The 17,376-nt window shown below is 40.0% G+C and overlaps 1 long non-coding RNA gene across 1 annotated transcript; it reads left to right on the forward strand.

The window, feature by feature from the left end:
- The first annotated feature begins 3,778 nt into the window (after positions 1–3,778).
- On the forward strand, positions 3,779–6,873 carry LOC118407212. Its single transcript, XR_004830116.1, has 4 exons — positions 3,779–3,910; positions 4,353–4,481; positions 5,239–5,395; positions 6,275–6,873. It is a non-coding gene; the product is annotated as an uncharacterized LOC118407212 (long non-coding RNA).
- The last annotated feature ends 10,503 nt before the right edge of the window (positions 6,874–17,376 follow it).

Genomic DNA, 17,376 nt, shown 5'->3' on the forward strand with positions numbered 1-17,376 from the left:
GCTAGAGCATATCAAATTCCCCGCCCACAACGTATGGTTGTCTAATTACTGCTATATCAAGTTACCTATCGGCAAAATGGCGACAATAAAAAAACAAGACGTAAACAGCAATAAAGGAATGATTATCAATGGATACACATTCAAACATATAAAAACAAATCGGACGTTTCTCCAAATAACCTTCTGTCCTGTAATTGTTTCTTTATAGGAATGCTCAAAATTCAAGGACACAGAAGATATCGGTTGGAATCTGCATTAAATGTTTGCAGTGCACATGACAACACAAATGTTGAATTAACAAAATATCAACTCATGTCTACTGAAAAGTTCTAGGGATAAAAGTTAAGAGATCGTTCATACCGAAGTTGAGCTTTGAAGGACGCATGAATCTTGGTTGCCACTACTGTGTACTGGACTCGCAGATTAAAGTCGAGAGACAAGGCGTAAGACCGGTTTTTGTTTTTAGGCCACGACTTGATTTGACCCTTGGTAACCCCTAACTGATGTGATTATACAAGTGAAAATTAAGGTTTGACCCCCCAAAAATTGCCTTAATTCTGAAATCTAATTGGTCAGGAAGGTTGAACAAATTACAGTCAAACCTGTCTATAGCGGCCACTCAAGGGACTGGTCAAAATTGGCCACTATAGAGAGGTGGCCACTATAGAGAATATGCTAATTAGTTGACCACAAGCAATAAGTTACACATGGTTTTTAGTGATCTTTATTTACATAAGACTGTTCTGTACATGTACTGCAATGATTTTTACACTATGTATTAAGAAAACAAAAGCTATAAAAAGTTTTAAATGTTTCTACAGTTCATATTGTCTGAAGAGACGGGTATCGCCATATTTCTTTGATCTTTCGTCTTGTATCCTTTGATACTTCGCCGTACGTGTGTTCCCGCTCGCGTTCACACGCCAGATTCGCCCATTATGCTACTGTGGTACTCACAAGAAAAGTCTCGTCATTTTAGACCTGTCTCTTAATAAATGTAAGAATAAAATCCACCATAGTCTGAAGTTCATATTATTTTATCATTGTAACATTTTATTTAGAAAGTTTTTGTGCTGTAAATTAACATAAGCGATAGTGTATTAGAACGTAACTTTAACACAATTTATCTTCGTAATATTGATGTCGTCTATTGACCTTATATGACCTCGTTTGTCAGCGGGTATGGGTAGCGCCAGTTTACGAAGTTTTGTTTTGAAAATTAGTCAAAGAGGTTTTTAACCCGGCGTAGGGTGACGATACGGCCGCTGTATATGGCCGAACGCGTGCCGAAACATAGATCAGCGGTCCGCGTGGCCGTAATCGGCAGTGTTTTTGAACCTGCGGGACCGGAAATCGTGTGGCCGTGGCCGCGTTGGACAGGTGGCCGCTAAGCCTATTTCTTAATCATTACGAATCCAAGGGACCGACAAAAAGTGGCCACTATGGGCAGGTGGCCGGTATGCAAAGGTGGCCGCTAATACAGGTTTGACTATACTGTAAATGCAGAAACTTTCGCGGCGGTTTAATGTTCGCAGTTTTCGCGGTGGCCGCTTCACCGCGAACTCAAAACCACCGCGAACATTTTTCCATGGAAGTAAAAGACTACAGTGCATGGTGCTACCGCGAACTTAAAACCACCGCGAAAAGTCCTTTTTCCCGCTACCGCAAAATTGAATCCCCGCGAACTTAGATGCATTTTAGTACCAAACACACAAAATATGGTATGTAAGAATTGCCATGAGGAAGATGACAGACGGTTACCCAGACGTCGGATGTATATTGTACATAGATCTCCATTGTGAATAAAAGCCTTTTTATCCAGCAATTTATGGTGCAATAATCGAAATTAAGAGATCATCTTATTGTTATCGTAATAAAATGTGATACATACCGTGATGTGCATTATCGTTAGGAAATGAATATTTTACAATCATACTATATAGTAATAACGTAGCCGTAGGTCAAAAAAATAATCAGTATATAGTATATAGGCCGTGATATCCTAGCATCAAGATCGAGACTAAAAGTCTTTGATCCATGGAACAAAAAAATGCCAATTTTGTGAATCAATGGAAATGATTATGCATAACCATAATTATGTGTTGCGGCTTTTTTTCTGTTTTCAGATAGCATGTCAGTTATGATTGTATCCGGTTTCTTAAAGTCCCCGTACAAAAATCACAATCACAATAGAAAGCCAGAAATGTATTTGTGCATTGCTATTTTGGATCGGTAGGTTTTTTACCTTTTCAAAAAGGTGCTATGTATCTGGGCATAACTTTTGCCATAATTTTATCATAAGATTGTATGGTGATTATTTTAAAAGGTAACATTTTCAAAAGCGTAGAGTTTTATCTTATAATTATGATTGCGATTTTCCCCTGCACTAGTTATAATTTGCACTGAAAGAATTCGAAGAAAAAAAGATTGGGAGTGTAATATTCTGCATTTGCTCGCAAATGTTTGCTTTCTTGTTTTCTGTTTTCGGCACTAACCGAATACTTGTTACATTTTGACAGTTTGATGGTGAGCTAAAACCCGATCAATACTTTGTGTATACCTATATCGTGCGTTTGGACGTAGTTGGTCATAGTTTGTTTACAATTTCCGATTCAGTGGTTCTCTATTAATTCACATATAAGCACACAACAAGACTCAGATTTGTTTCTGTTGATTTTTCCATAATTTTGTTAGGTATAATTATATTCTCTATGATCCCCATGATGAACAATGTGGCGAATTGTCTATATATTTATGTCTTGAAGACAACTGCTTACCTTATAAGGTATCATTACGCAGTGACCTTTGTAGAGGTCAATGGTATTCGTAGGTCGTGGTATTTGAGCATATTTGCAAAAGAAGACAAAGAGATTACCATTTTGTCATAACACATAGTACTCGACGTAGCGCTTATGATATTATCTTCTTGTCGTTAATAGTTTGTTCCTTTATAAAACTTTGAAAAAATATGAGTGGAGGTCAGAAGTTGGTGATAGCGCTCTTCCAACAAGCTCGGGGCTACTGAACTCTTTTATCCACAGAACAAAGAAATTACCGACGATTGACGTAATAATTTCAAGCCTGAAGGTGTAGCTATTGTTATCGACTGCGCACATCTGAATTAGAACCTCAGCCGTACGGTCGTCACTTGACCGTTATACAGTACTTGCTTGAGATCGGAGAGAAAAGACACAGAAGATCTAAAAGAAACCATGGATCCGAAAGCTGACTTCAAAGTAAGTGTACTTGTTTTTCAGTATTGCGTCACAACTGACGCCTTCAGCCCGTTTTTGTAGTCAGTTGGGCATTGTTGAATCACAGACTACTAGAATTACTGACGAGTTCACAAAATCTGTATGACAGCCTATACCTAGCCTACACATAGACTTCACAAATAAATATATTCTAAAGGATCTCCAAGCAACTAATCTGCAATTTTGAAGCTTCCAGTTTAGACTGAAGTAATGAGACAAAGTTATCTTAGACTTAAGTTGTTGTTTTCCTCAAAGATAGGAAATTTTAAAAAGGGCGTGTACACATATCCGTTGCCGCCATTGATACACTGCCGTTGAGGGAAGGAACTTGCGAAAAATCAAAATATCGGGAAGAAGCCTTGTTTTATGATAGCGTAAAATAGTGTAAGACAAGGGTAAATGGTGTTATGAGCATTGAGTTGTTTGAACCATCGTCTAAAAGACAATATCAACTAACTGTCTGTCATGAAAAATTAGTGTTGTACTGTTGTTGACATGTACAGATAGAGGCCAATGACCTGAAAACTAGAAAGACCAGGTGCCAGCCTCGTTTCAAGATCACTCTGGGATTGGCTGTCACTTTGCTGCATGTGACCTGCGCAGTGGCGGCTGGTGGGTTGATGACGCACTTCCGGGGAAGAAGCGGAAACAAATGGGTACAACCTTTTCCGTGGTTGTTTCTTTCTTTGTCTCCCCCCCCCCCCAATAAAAGTTTGTGGAAGGCTATTTCGGTTTTTCTACGTTAGGCCATGTTGATTTAATTATATGGATGACATCCTTTGGTAATCCAAAACTGATGCGAGCGTGCAAATAAAAACATGTTTGACAAAAAAGTTGACTTCATTCTGAAATCTAAGTGGTCAGAAAGGTAGAACATATGACTGAACACACAGAATATGGTATACCGAACAATAGATTATTCATTTTTGTTCTTTCACATATTCTTTGACCTTGGAATGTTCTTTGAAATTAGTATACGTTTTAATTACAATACCTTGGGCATGACTTTGAATTTGAAACGATACTACTTATTTGTGGCTTATTGTTATGGAAAACCTGTTTCATTTTGCTCAAAAGTTGTTGTTGTTGTACACGCAGTTCACCATTAAGGCCTCCGTGGGCGGACAGACGTTCACAGAGGAGGTAGAAGTGGACCGGGAAAACGGTATGGTGGTGTACCGTGATGACGTCAACAATAAAGATGGGGAGGTCATGCAAACTGAAGAGGTAATGGAGAAAAAAAAAACTTAAGCCATCAGTTTATCCAGTGCTGTGTTTGTTTAAAAGTCATTTATTTTTAGAAGGGTCTTATAAATCAAATTATACAACAAAATTAATGGCACAACGAAATATTACGTAATTGGAAAAATTCTACATTGCCAAACATGGACTTTGGACATATATCAATTTGCAGTGTTATGCTATCGTTTCTTCGTAATAGGACTAGTAGACAGCATATGCATGGTTGTCTTTGTTACATGGGTTATCTGTGCTCTACCACAGAGGTAACTGTTACCTGTTAGAGGACAGAAAGAACAACCAGACAAGCAACTTTGATATTGACGAGGTAGAAGCTGCGATGGTGTATTTAGCTGTACGTATTTCAATATTAGCAAAGCGTTGTTTGTGTGTGGTTTTATGTCTTATCATGCTACCGACATCTAATAGCAACAAACGATAATGGCTCATAATATCTAATTTTTATCATCATTTACTAACAGTTATTTTCTTAAATTCTTTTGCAATAAATGCTTTCGATTGGTAAACAAAAAAGTTGGTATGCGTCAGACGAAAATAAAACGAAAAGAACAACGATAAAGGCTTTCAAATAGCTGGGATTTTGCGTTCTTCCTCTATTGACCACGTATTAATTAATATTACCTTCTTAAATATTATAACACAAACATATTCTTCCCGTACACCTTCTTGGAAAACCAATGTCAAAAAGGAGAATTTGTAGTCTTAATTCAGCTTTTTTTGACAGGATGCCAGTGACGTACCAAGTTTTGACGTTGACCGAGTAATCTTCGTAAACCGGTCAGTTCCGGTAAGCCCTGAAGATGACGTCATCCTTCGTTCACAACTGCCACCTGTGTGTCGTGACATCACACTGTACCGTGTCCTTGAGTAGAACGCTCGAGGTAATGGGTAACTTTCGGTATTTAGACTGCCTATTTTTAACAATGGGAAACCTGGCAGAAAGACGCTGTCGAAAATCACCTACCTGAGTTTAAGAACATAAAAAACTCACATTGGCATGGTTGTCCGGCCTCTGAAGAGTAATTTAACGACATAAAAAAGAGGAAAAAAAATTACGGCGGAATTACATCATACGCCATCAAAACATAGGTCGTGACCTTTTCACCCCTTTTCACTACCTGTGAACAACACCAAAACACCTAACTTCTAAGACCCACTGCAACCACAAATATCACTAAAAATCTGTTTTTTCAACACAATATAGAAGCAACAACCCTTACCTATAATATGCACCTCCAAAATTCAAACATATTCCAAGAAAAACATTTCTACAGCCACTTTGGCCAAGGCTACCTAAGCATTCTGAATAGGCTGAAACTGGGTCATCTGCGCAACCAAATACTGAAATTTGCCCTAATTTAGCATCATAAGAATCATGCCTGGATCAGTACTGAACAGTTAGTAATTCTAGATTACAGTTCATACAGACCTCAGTGCAACAATAAGTTTGCAATACGATGTTTGGAATTCATTTACAAATTTGTCGAATGATTGACATAACAGGTGACTATCACCTTTTCAAGATGTCAACCCGGAGACCAGACTGTAAGGATTGATTCACTCACACCGGGAAGCCCCCCCCCCCTACTATTTTCGATAATTGTGGTGGGTCCTTGGAGTGGAGACCGTCTCAACCAAAAGCCAACCATTTTACCCTAAAACGCTTGATAATCTTTACTTGCAGCATTGCTCTTATTTAATGTAATTTTAATGTATTTTTCAAGAAAAAAGAACTACTGTAAACTTGTTTCAATTTCCAGATAATTTTGGGAGAGAAAGCAAAGATGAAGTGAAAATGGAGACATCCCGAAGCCGCATCAACCGGAACATACCTATAGCTATCGAGTCAGGAGGGCCATGCCATGACAGCACGACTGGGTGTATAAGGATTATTGAGGTCCAGGTTTTGCAAGATATAAGTCGTTCTCGACTTTGTCGACGTGCGATCCGGATGATGTGTTTTTACATGTTCAGGAGCATCATGATAATTCATTAATACGGTAATTTTCAAGAGAAAATTGTACTTTTCCGAATTGAAAGTCTTTTTCAATTAGAAGCGCAATCTACAGCTTGTCTAGAAGTCAATTAGAATCATAAGTATTTAATGTAAATGGCTTCGTTTAATATCAGTTCCTCTTGCAAAACAGTTTCGTTTGGTTCTGTGTCTAAGATTCCTACCTTTTCCGATGTAGCTAAGTTCAGAGGTTGATGAACTTAGAAGTTTGTGTCCAAGGAATCCATCTTAAGTGTTTATTCAGTCTTTCCAATGTAGCTTATCTTGCACGAGTCCTTGATTTTCTTTTACAGTTGCACTGAATGTGAAACAAGCGTACGACTCTTCACTGTGTAATTGAACTCTACTAACTAAGATGTTACGTGGTCCTCTTGTTTTGAAGCAGGTCTTGATCCTGTGTGATGTTAATAATATAAGATCAACCTAAGACCTTATGGACACCCTTTCATACTCAGCATGACAACAACGTACCAGTTGTTTTTACACACGTTCTTCTGTATCTAATCCTGGTTTAATGCAACGTTGCAGTGACTTTTTGGTGTGTGGACCATTTCTGTGCAAAGTTAACCCTATTCAGACCGGGCTTTTTTGGTCATCCCTGGAGGGGGGGGGGGTGGTGGCTTTTGAGGCCAGCCCTTTCAGACACCTGTAATTCTAAAACGAATTATCGTATGGCCACCAAAAGTTTAGAGAATGATATGGACATAATATCTGACATTAATATGACGTTTAACGCAACAGTGACGTAATATGACGTAATCATAACGTCATCAATTTGACTTGATTGGCTGGAACCGTGAAATGGGGGTATTCCCAGAAAACATCAATGTATGCTACAAAAATGTAACAGCAAGTACAATAACAGAACAATAATGTTTATTACGACTTATGTTGCCAATAACAACATCGATGACGTCAAAATAGCGTCATAAAATGACGTCATGCACATATATAAGATACCAGTACTAGTGGGGCTCCGCCATCTTATATCCACCTCCTTGAATTTTCGATAAATAATCGCAAAAGACAACGGAAATAGACTGGGGAAACGTCCATTTAATCGTTTTTTGATGAAAAAATACCAGGTAGTTACAACTTATTAGGGATAATAAGATAGTTATTGTAGATCTGGCCATACGGTCCGCCATCTTGGATTTTGGTCACGTGACGTCATCACATTAGCATAATTTATGCATAATTGATTATGAAAGATATTCTAGATAACATAAGATTTTATTTATGTAAGCAAATAGCAATAATATCGTAAATAAACGTGAAAAATACATTGTTAGAACCGAAATTAGCGATTTTCGTCAAAAGTGCCTGTCAACGGACGGTTGCCATGGCAACAGGAAAAAAATGGAATTTTTTTTCAAACATTGTGAAATTGTTCCTAACTAAACTTTAGGAAAACTCACCAAGTTTGGTGGCTCTAGCGTAAGCCGTTCTGGCGTTACAGGACATCAAAGTAGGCGCGGGCCTCAAAAGCCCCCCCCCCCCCCCCCCGGTCTGAATAGGGTTAAATTAGACACTATCCTCCGTGTACCATCGTAAGGCAACAGCAAGTAGATTTTATGGATGACATCCGCGCGCTCATTATATTTCAGCCATACCATAGGTATGGTGAAATATATTGTATTCGTAATGTTTCTTCTTTTTTCTCCTGTCAAATTTTCAAATTGATTCATCTCCGCCGTTCCTGGACCGCTCAGGCAGTTTAAGGCCAGTGACAATTTTGGTCGAACATGAAATTCGAACCACTGCGTGACCGCATGTGACCCCGCCGGACCGGGACGTTCAGTTTAGAGAGGTCCAATGTCAGTATCTAATGTTACATTGCGAAAACAGGAACTTACGATGTATGGGTCACACTAACTACCTTTCTTAAGACTTATTAAGGTTGAATGTTGAAGATATTGATCTAGTATTTATCAAATATTGACATAACTAGATGCGGTAAACAAAAAGGGCCCCCGATAGAGCCGCTTATGGTACCGTCCGAACGTTCGAACACGCGTTCGGATCCCCCGGGTATGGAGTGGCGGGAAACAGCGGGGCGTTCATACTTCAAGGAAACAGCAAAATAATGCTAAAAATCGATATTTATGGCCTAAAATGATTGTATGGCCGTTGACTGATGCCTTATATGGCTAACTGCTTGCGAAATTTCGCATTGATACAGCCGCGATTTAACAGATACAGACATAAAACATTCATGTTTTACCATCGGTTAACACGTTACGTACAGTGAAACATATCTTACTTTGGCGCAGTTCTTGTTGGGTAAGTAGTGTTTCATCGGCTGCTGCCCACATCAGGATACCGGTTATATGACGAGTTTTTAGCAGATTTACGTTCATTAAACCTTAGACCTTCGGAAATCAAGCGGGCCTTCTTGCAACATCTTTGATTTCGGTGGCTGTGTTACTATTTGTCCAAAAAATACCCCAAAATTGTCAAAAAACTCTGTTTTTGCCCCAAAATGAAGCCTTACCGATGTATAGCGGCAAAAGGCCCGGGCACATTAGATATCACAGAGATATAATCTGTTACTCCAGAAAATATGACTCTGTTAGACAGTCATTTCATAATGGGCACAGACCCATTTTAATAGCATCCCTATTTCTTTAACCAAAAATTGATTTTTTTAACCCAAAATATTCAAGATGCAGTATTTTCTTGTCAACATATTTTGAATATTGGAGAATTACGTCAACTGGCCAAATTTTGTTGAAAACTGATGGTTACATCGAAAGTTACGGCTATATAACTGCTCCACTGGAGAATCTGCGAGTGTCACAAGCCTTAAACTGCCTGAATAACTTTTCTACATACGACTGAAGGCTCATCTGGGGGGTAACCGCTAACCGCTAAGCAAACCCTTCGGTAACCGCAGAAAAGCGACTCCATACGATCGGACTTACGAAATTTCAGACAAAGTGTGCGTTGCTTTCAACACTTGAATATCATTGTAAAACCCGTCGGCAGAAGGTAGAAAGTTATTTGAGCACCCAAAATTACTTTGTAACTTTTCTACATACGACTGAAGGCTCACCTGGGGGGTAACCGCTAACCGCTAAACGAACCCTTCGGTAACCGCAGAAAAGCGACTCCATACGATCGGACTTACGAAATTTCAGACAAAGTGTGTGTTGCTTTCAACACTTGAATATCATTGTAAAACCCGTCGGCAGAAGGAAGAAAGTTATTTGAGCACCCAAAATTACTTTGTGACTTTTCTACATACGACTGAAGGCTCACCTGGGGGGTAACTGCTAACCGCTAAGCGAACCTTTCGGTAACCGCAAAAAAAGCGACCCCATACGATCGGACTTACGAAATTTCAGACAAAGTGTGCGTTACTTTCAACACTTGAATATCATAGTAAAACCCGTGGGCAGAAGGTAGAAAGTTATTTGAGTACACAAAATTACTTTGTAACTTTTCTACATACGGCTGAAGGCTCATGGGGGGGGGGGGGGGTAACCGCTAGCCGATAAGCGAACCCTTCGCAAAAAAACGACCCCATACGATCAGACTTAAGAAATTTCAGACAAAGTGTGCGTTACTTTCAACACTTGAATATCATATTAAAACCCGTGGACAGAAAGTAGAAAGTTATTTGAGTACCCAAAATTACTTTGTAACTTTTCTACATACGACTGAAAGCTCACCTGCGGGGTAACCGCTAACCGCTAAGCGAACCCTTCAGTAACCGCAAAAAAGCGACCCCATACGATCGGACTTACGAAATTTCAAACAAAGTGTGCGTTACTTTCAACACTTGAATATCATAGTAAAACCCATGGGCAGAAGTTAGAAAGTTATTTGAGTACCCAAAATTACTTTGTAACTTTTCTACATACGACTGAAGGCTCACCTGGGGGGTAACCGCTAACCGCTAAGCGAACCCTTCTGTAACCGAAAAAAGCGACCACATACGATCGGACTTACGAAATTTCAGACAAAGTGTGCGTTACTTTCAGCACTTGAATATCATATTAAAACCCGTGGACAGAAAGTAGAAAGTTATTTGAGTACCCAAAATTACTTTGTAACTTTTCTACATACGACTGAAAGCTCACCTGCGGGGTAACCGCTAACCGCTAAGCGAACCCTTCAGTAACCGCAAAAAAGCGACCCCATACGATCGGACTTACGAAATTTCAAACAAAGTGTGCGTTACTTTCAACACTTGAATATCATAGTAAAACCCATGGGCAGAAGTTAGAAAGTTATTTGAGTACCCAAAATTACTTTGTAACTTTTCTACATACGACTGAAGGCTCACCTGGGGGGTAACCGCTAACCGCTAAGCGAACCCTTCTGTAACCGAAAAAAGCGACCACATACGATCGGACTTACGAAATTTCAGACAAAGTGTGCGTTACTTTCAGCACTTGAATATCTTAGTAAAACCCGTGGGCAGAAGGTAGAAAGTTATTTGAGTATACAAAATTACTTATTAACTTTTCTACATACGACTGAAGGCTCACCTGCGGGTTAACCGCTAACCGCTAAGCGAACCCTTCGGTAACAGCAAAAAAGCGATCTCATACGATCGGACTTACGAAATTTCAGACAAAGTGTGCGTTACTTTCAACACTTGAATATCATAGTAAAACCTGTGGGCAGAAGGTAGAAAGTTATTTGAGTACCCAAAATTACTTTATAACTTTTTTACATACGACTGAAGGCTCACCTGGGGGGTAACCGCTAACCGCTAAGCGAACCGCAAAAAAGCGATCCCATACGATCGGACTTACGAAATTTCAGACAAAGTGTGCGTTACTTTCAGCACTTGAACATCTTAATAAAACCCGTGGTCAGAAGGTAGAAAGTTATTTGAGTATACAGAATTACTTGATAACTTTTCTACATACGACTGAAGGCTCACCTGGGGGTAACCGGTAGCCGCTAAGCGAACCCTTCGGTAACCGCAAAAAAGCGACCCCATACGATCGGACTTACGAAATTTCAGACAAAGTGTGCGTTACTTTAACACTTGAATATCATAGTAAAACCCGTGGGCAGAAGGTAGAAAGTTATTTGAGTACCCAAAATTAATTGATAACTTTTCCACATACAACTGTAGGCTCGCCTGGGGGGTAACCGTTAACCGCTAAGCGAACCCTTCGGTAACCGCAAAAAAGCTACGTCATACCATCGGAATTACGAAATTTCAGACAAAGTGTGCGTTACTTTCAACACTTGAATATCATAGTAAAACCCGTGGGCAGAAGGTAGAAAGTTATTTGAGTACACAAAATTACTTTGTAACTTTTCTACATACGACTGAAAGCTCACCTGCGGGGTAACCGCTAACCGCTAAGCGAGCCCTTCAGTAACCGCAAAAAACGACCCCATACGATCGGACTTACCAAATTTCAAACAAAGTGTGCGTTACAAACAACACTTGAATATCATAGTAAAACCCGTGGGCAGAAGTTAGAAAGTTATTTGAGTACCCAAAATTATTATGTAACTTTTCTACATACGACTGAAGGCTCACCTGGGGGTAACCGGTAGCCGCTAAGCGAACCCTTCGGTAACCGCATAAAAGCGACTCCATACGATCGGACATACGAAATTTCAGACAAAGTGTGCGTTGCTTTCAACACTTGAATATCATAGTAAATCCCGTGGGCAGAAGGTAGAAAGTTTTTTGAGTATACAAAATTACTTATTAACTTTTCTACATACGACTGAAGGCTCACCTGGGGGTAACCGGTAGCCGCTAAGCGAACCCTTCGGTAACCGCAAAAAAGCGACCCCATATACGATTGGACATACGAAATTTCAGACAAAGTGTGCGTTACTTTCAACAGTTGTATATAATAGAAAAACCCGTGGGCAGAAGGTAGAACGTTATTTAGTACCCAAAATTACTTTGTAACTTTTCTACATACCACTGAAGGCTCACCTGGGGGGTAACTGCCAACCGCTAAGCGAACCCTTCGGTAACCGCAAAAAAGCGACCACATACGATCGGACTTACGGAATTTCAGACAAAGTGTGCGTTACTTTCATCACTTGAATATCTTAGTAAAACCCGTGGGCAGAAGGTAGAAAGTTATTTGAGTATACAAAATTACTTATTAACTTTTCTATATACGACTGAAGGCTCACCTGGGGGTAACCGGTAGCCGCTAGGCGAACCCTTCGGTAACCGCAAAGAAGCGACCCCATACGATCGGACTTACGAAATTTCAGTCAAAGTGTGCGTTACTTTCATCACTTGAATATCTTAGTAAAACCCGTGGGCAGAAAGTAGAAAGTTATTTGAGTATACAAAATAAATTATTAACTTTTCTATATACGACTGAAGGCTCACCTGGGGGTAACCGGTAGCCGCTAGGCGAACCTTTCGGTAACCGCAAAGAAGCGACCCCATACGATCTGACTTACGAAATTTCAGACCAAGTCTGCGTTACTTTTAACACTTGAATATCATAGTAAAACCCGTGGGTAGAAGGTAGAAAGTTATTTAAGTACCCAAAATTACTATGTAACTTTTCTACATACGACTGAAGGCTCAAATGGGGGGTAACCGCTAACCGCTAAGCGAACCTTTCGGTAACCGCAAAAAAGCGACCACATACGATCGGACTTACGAAATTTCAGACAAAGTGTGCGTTACTTTCAACACTTGAATATTATCGCAAAACCCGTGGGCAGAAGGTAGAAAGTTAATTGAGTATGCAAAATTACTTTGTAACTTTTCTACATACGACTGAAGGCTCACCTGGGGGGTAACCGCTAACTGCTAAGCGAGCCCTTCGGTAACCGCAAAAAAGCGACCCCATACGATCGGACTTACGAAATTTCAGACAAAGTGTGCGTTACTTTAACACTTGAATATCATAGTAAACCCCGTAGACAGAAAGTAGAAAGTTATTTGAGTACCCAAAATTACTATGTAGCTTTTCTACATACGACTGAAGGCTCACCTGGGGTAACCGCTAACCGCTTATCGAACCTTTCGGTAACCGCAAAAAAGCGACCCCATACGATCGGACTTACGAAATTTCAGACAAAATGTGCGTTACTTTCAACACTTGAATATTATAGCAAAACCCGACGGCAGAAGGTAGAAAGTTATTTGAGTACCCAAAATTACTTGATAACTTTTCTACATACGACTGAAGGCTCACCTGGGGGGTAACCGCTAACCGCTAAGCGAACCCTTCGGTAACCGCAAAAAAGCGACACCATACGATCGGACTTACGAAATTTCAGACAAAGTGTGCGTTACTTTCAACACTTGAATATCATAGTATAACCCGTGGGCAGAAGGTAGAAAGTTATTTGAGTACCCAAAATTACTTTGTAACTTTTCTACATACGACTGAAGGCTCACCTTGGGGGTAACCGCTAACCGCTAGGTAGCACCATGCACTGTAGTCTCTTATTGCCATGGAAAAAATGTTCGCGGTGGTTTTAAATTCGCGGTGAAACGGCCGCCACCAAAACCGCGAACATTAAACCACCGCGAAAGTTTTTGCATTTACAGTATGCTTCACCTTTAAATGGCGGCAAATGGTAAGTAGAAATCGAGGTACTATTTTAAAAAGGTACAACTCATTCCTCTAAATATGTTGTATTTCTTTAAAAGTCATCATTAGCGCTACTATCTTTCGTGCATTACCCATTTTCGTCCACTTTGTATATTATGAAAAAAGTTAATTTTCATGAGGAATGAAGAATGAATTATCATATACAATAAGTATGGTCCCTAGTCACATCTGTCTTGAAATACGTTTGTTTCCAGGGATAGACTAGAATAAACATATGAAACACGTAACAGTAAGTGCCCTGTGGATAAAGCACTGGCGCAATTTATATACAATTGAACGCACGTGTGAATTGCCCGCTCTTTTTTTATCGTGTTTTATTTGAAGACTATTTCGGCCACTTGCCTAGAATATGTCTTTGAAGTAAAGTGCACTAAAAGGGGAAATGGATGTTAACGACAATAGGTTACCCTATTAGTAGTAATACATGCTTGCACTTTGACTACGTATAAGAAGATATGGATAGATTGGGACATTATTTTGTACGTCGGTATATTTGTAGGTCTTGCGAAGACAAACGTATGAATAAATGGAAAGGTGATATAAAAGAATACGACATGTACTAAGCATAAATTGTACCAAAGCATAAATTTTGCTTATTTATCAATAAAAACGTTAATTCTTCGTTACCACAAACCAGGCCCCGGATGAGAAATGTAACCTTAGCATAAGCAGTCGGGGTGTGGCCTTCCTCCATAGGCCCAAAAGAGGGGCAATCTCCGGCAGTAAAAAAAAAAGACAAAATTGCCTTACCTGGCTCTTGAGTCACTAGCTGAAGCGAATTCCACACGTACACGAAAACGACTGGGTCGACACGACTATTTTCCTTGTTTTTTTTGCCAGTGCGTACCAAACCCTTCGAATAGCCCTTCCATACGCGTGATTGCGTAATTGAGTTAGCGTGGCCGAGCGGTCTACGGCTCCGGGTGCAGATAGCGATTTGCTTCTGCAGCCGTGGATCGTTGGTTCGAACCCTACTTGTAACAATTTTTATCTTTGTTAGACAAACCTCATGTAATGTTTTTTTAATAGAAGACAGATCAGTTCAGTAATTTGATGTTTGAAAACTATTTTTCATGTGATTTTGTTTAACATCCAGGCTTTTCCCAAAATACGCACCGGCCAGCTTTTTTTCAGAAGCTTTCTTGTTTTCATTTTAGCATCATAAAGTGTGTTTCTATTCAGCAGTTAACAACATCCGCTACCAGCTCGGAGAGGCAAACACTTCGTAACTGTGATGGTTGCTACGGGTGCTCCACAACATGTATAAACAAACACCCTTCCTGTCATGGTGACTTAGAGGATTACAATATATACATGTAGATACACCATCGTATCTTCAGGTTTTATGGACTGTATAAAACTGTGATTACCTGGCGCTCGCAACGTACAGCCCAGTGTACATGTGTCAGACCACATTTCCAACACATTAAGTATGAAAGCAATCCATCCGACTTGAGCATGGTTTCAAAGTTAATCCGGGAAAAGTCGAGTTCGGGAAAGGGTACTTCAGTACCCCAATTTTAGTGTATAAACAGACTCCGTTGAGTCGGACTATGCCGGACTGTACTCCAAGTCAATGAAGGAGACAGGTTTTACTGAATAGTGTTTGCTTGGACCAAAAGTTATGAAATATGCGTTTGAAAATAATATGGCGATGTGATCACAATCATTATTGCCGTTTTCTAAGAGACGCTCTGCAGTTGGTCCATTTCTACTCGATTAATGTTCATTTGAGCTCTTTCATGTCACCGTGACGTCAGCTTCAATTACCACGCCCACCTAAGCTAGACTAATCAAACATTGTTTTCCCCACGCCGTTGCGTAACGGCCACACCTAGCTCCCATCTGGAGGCATAGCTGCAACAGGAACACTGTGGACAGCCCTTCGTGACGTCCTTACCCAGAAACTGGCAACTGAAGATTTTCTGACAAATTTTGAGAAGTAAGTTTAGCCAAACGTAAGATAACTATATTTTTTAAAAATCCCCTGGTGTAAATTAGTTCATAATGCCCTAATCAAGGCGGCTGCCAAAACGTCGAGGAAAAAGATCATGGCTACATTTGTGACATGAACAGCAACGTTACTTCCAAATAACTTATCAAACCGACGAAACTATTCGCAGGATCAATTCCTTGCCAGGTCCCGATTAAGGCTGGGTACCGGTACGGTGAACCGGTACAAAACCTGTTTTTCTTATTTCACCGGTCCGGAAAAACCGGACCTGAAAAAATTCGGTGAACCGGATGTTGGACCGATTCGAAAATGAACAGATTATATCGGTAGGCATTCGTGTGTTTTGGGCCTTACAGTCCCAAGAAAAGAACAAGTTAGAGCAAAGTAGAAGAGCGTTGATAGTCATTTTTACCAAGTTTCTATAGTCAAACCTGGTCTAAAACTGAGGCATTTAGTGTTGTTTACATGAAGATAGAATTCTAAAACGCAAATGGACGTCGGATACGCCACCAAACAGAATCCTTTGTAGCGAAATGGACCATTGTTTTGAGTATCGCCCATTCACAAGTTTCACATACTGAATCAGGTTAAGCAGCAGAGAATGGGTCTCCGAGGGAGAGCCAGGCTTTGTCTTTGAAGGAGGATAATGTGGGAGCTGTTTGTGTTTCAAGTGGAAGATTGTTCCATAACTGAGTGGCTCTGTGGAGGAAGGCATATTCATTACCAGCCTTCGCCACCTCAGAGTGTCAACTCAGCGTCTCTGTTTTGGGTCAGTTACACAAATTTAATTTTTCCTGAATTGAAACAATAACCGCTTAATTCAGTACATGAGCGAACCGCAGATGCTTATCCAGGGAATGGTGTTCGTTCTTGTTTAAAAATGTCATTTTATTGATGCACTTCATATCTAAAATGTAATGCTCGAAATCCCACCCAGCCTAGAATATTGACTTTGGCCCTTGACGAATGTTCCCGGTCTGTATATAACAGAGTACCTGATTCTTGTTTACTAGTATTTCACCCGGACACTGCGTCTGAGAACCAAGAAATTACATTGAAGTGGCCTAATCTTCTTATCTGGTCCAAACGGCGTCATAAAAATATGTCGGTGAAAAACAAAACGAGTAAACAACCTCCATGTTTAACATTTATATTGAAACAGCCAGCTCCAGACAATCAACACAACCATACCAGTAAGACTAATCTACTTCAGGCTCGTATGGTACAGCTAGTGAAGCACTTCTTCTACATGCATAATATTCCGGGTGTTCTTCCAAGAAATTTTCAGTATAGTGGAAGGAGTGGGAAAAAAGTCAC

The sequence above is a fragment of the Branchiostoma floridae genome, chromosome 19 (genome assembly GCF_000003815.2).
Source record: "Branchiostoma floridae strain S238N-H82 chromosome 19, Bfl_VNyyK, whole genome shotgun sequence".
NCBI classification, from domain to species: domain Eukaryota; kingdom Metazoa; phylum Chordata; class Leptocardii; order Amphioxiformes; family Branchiostomatidae; genus Branchiostoma; species Branchiostoma floridae.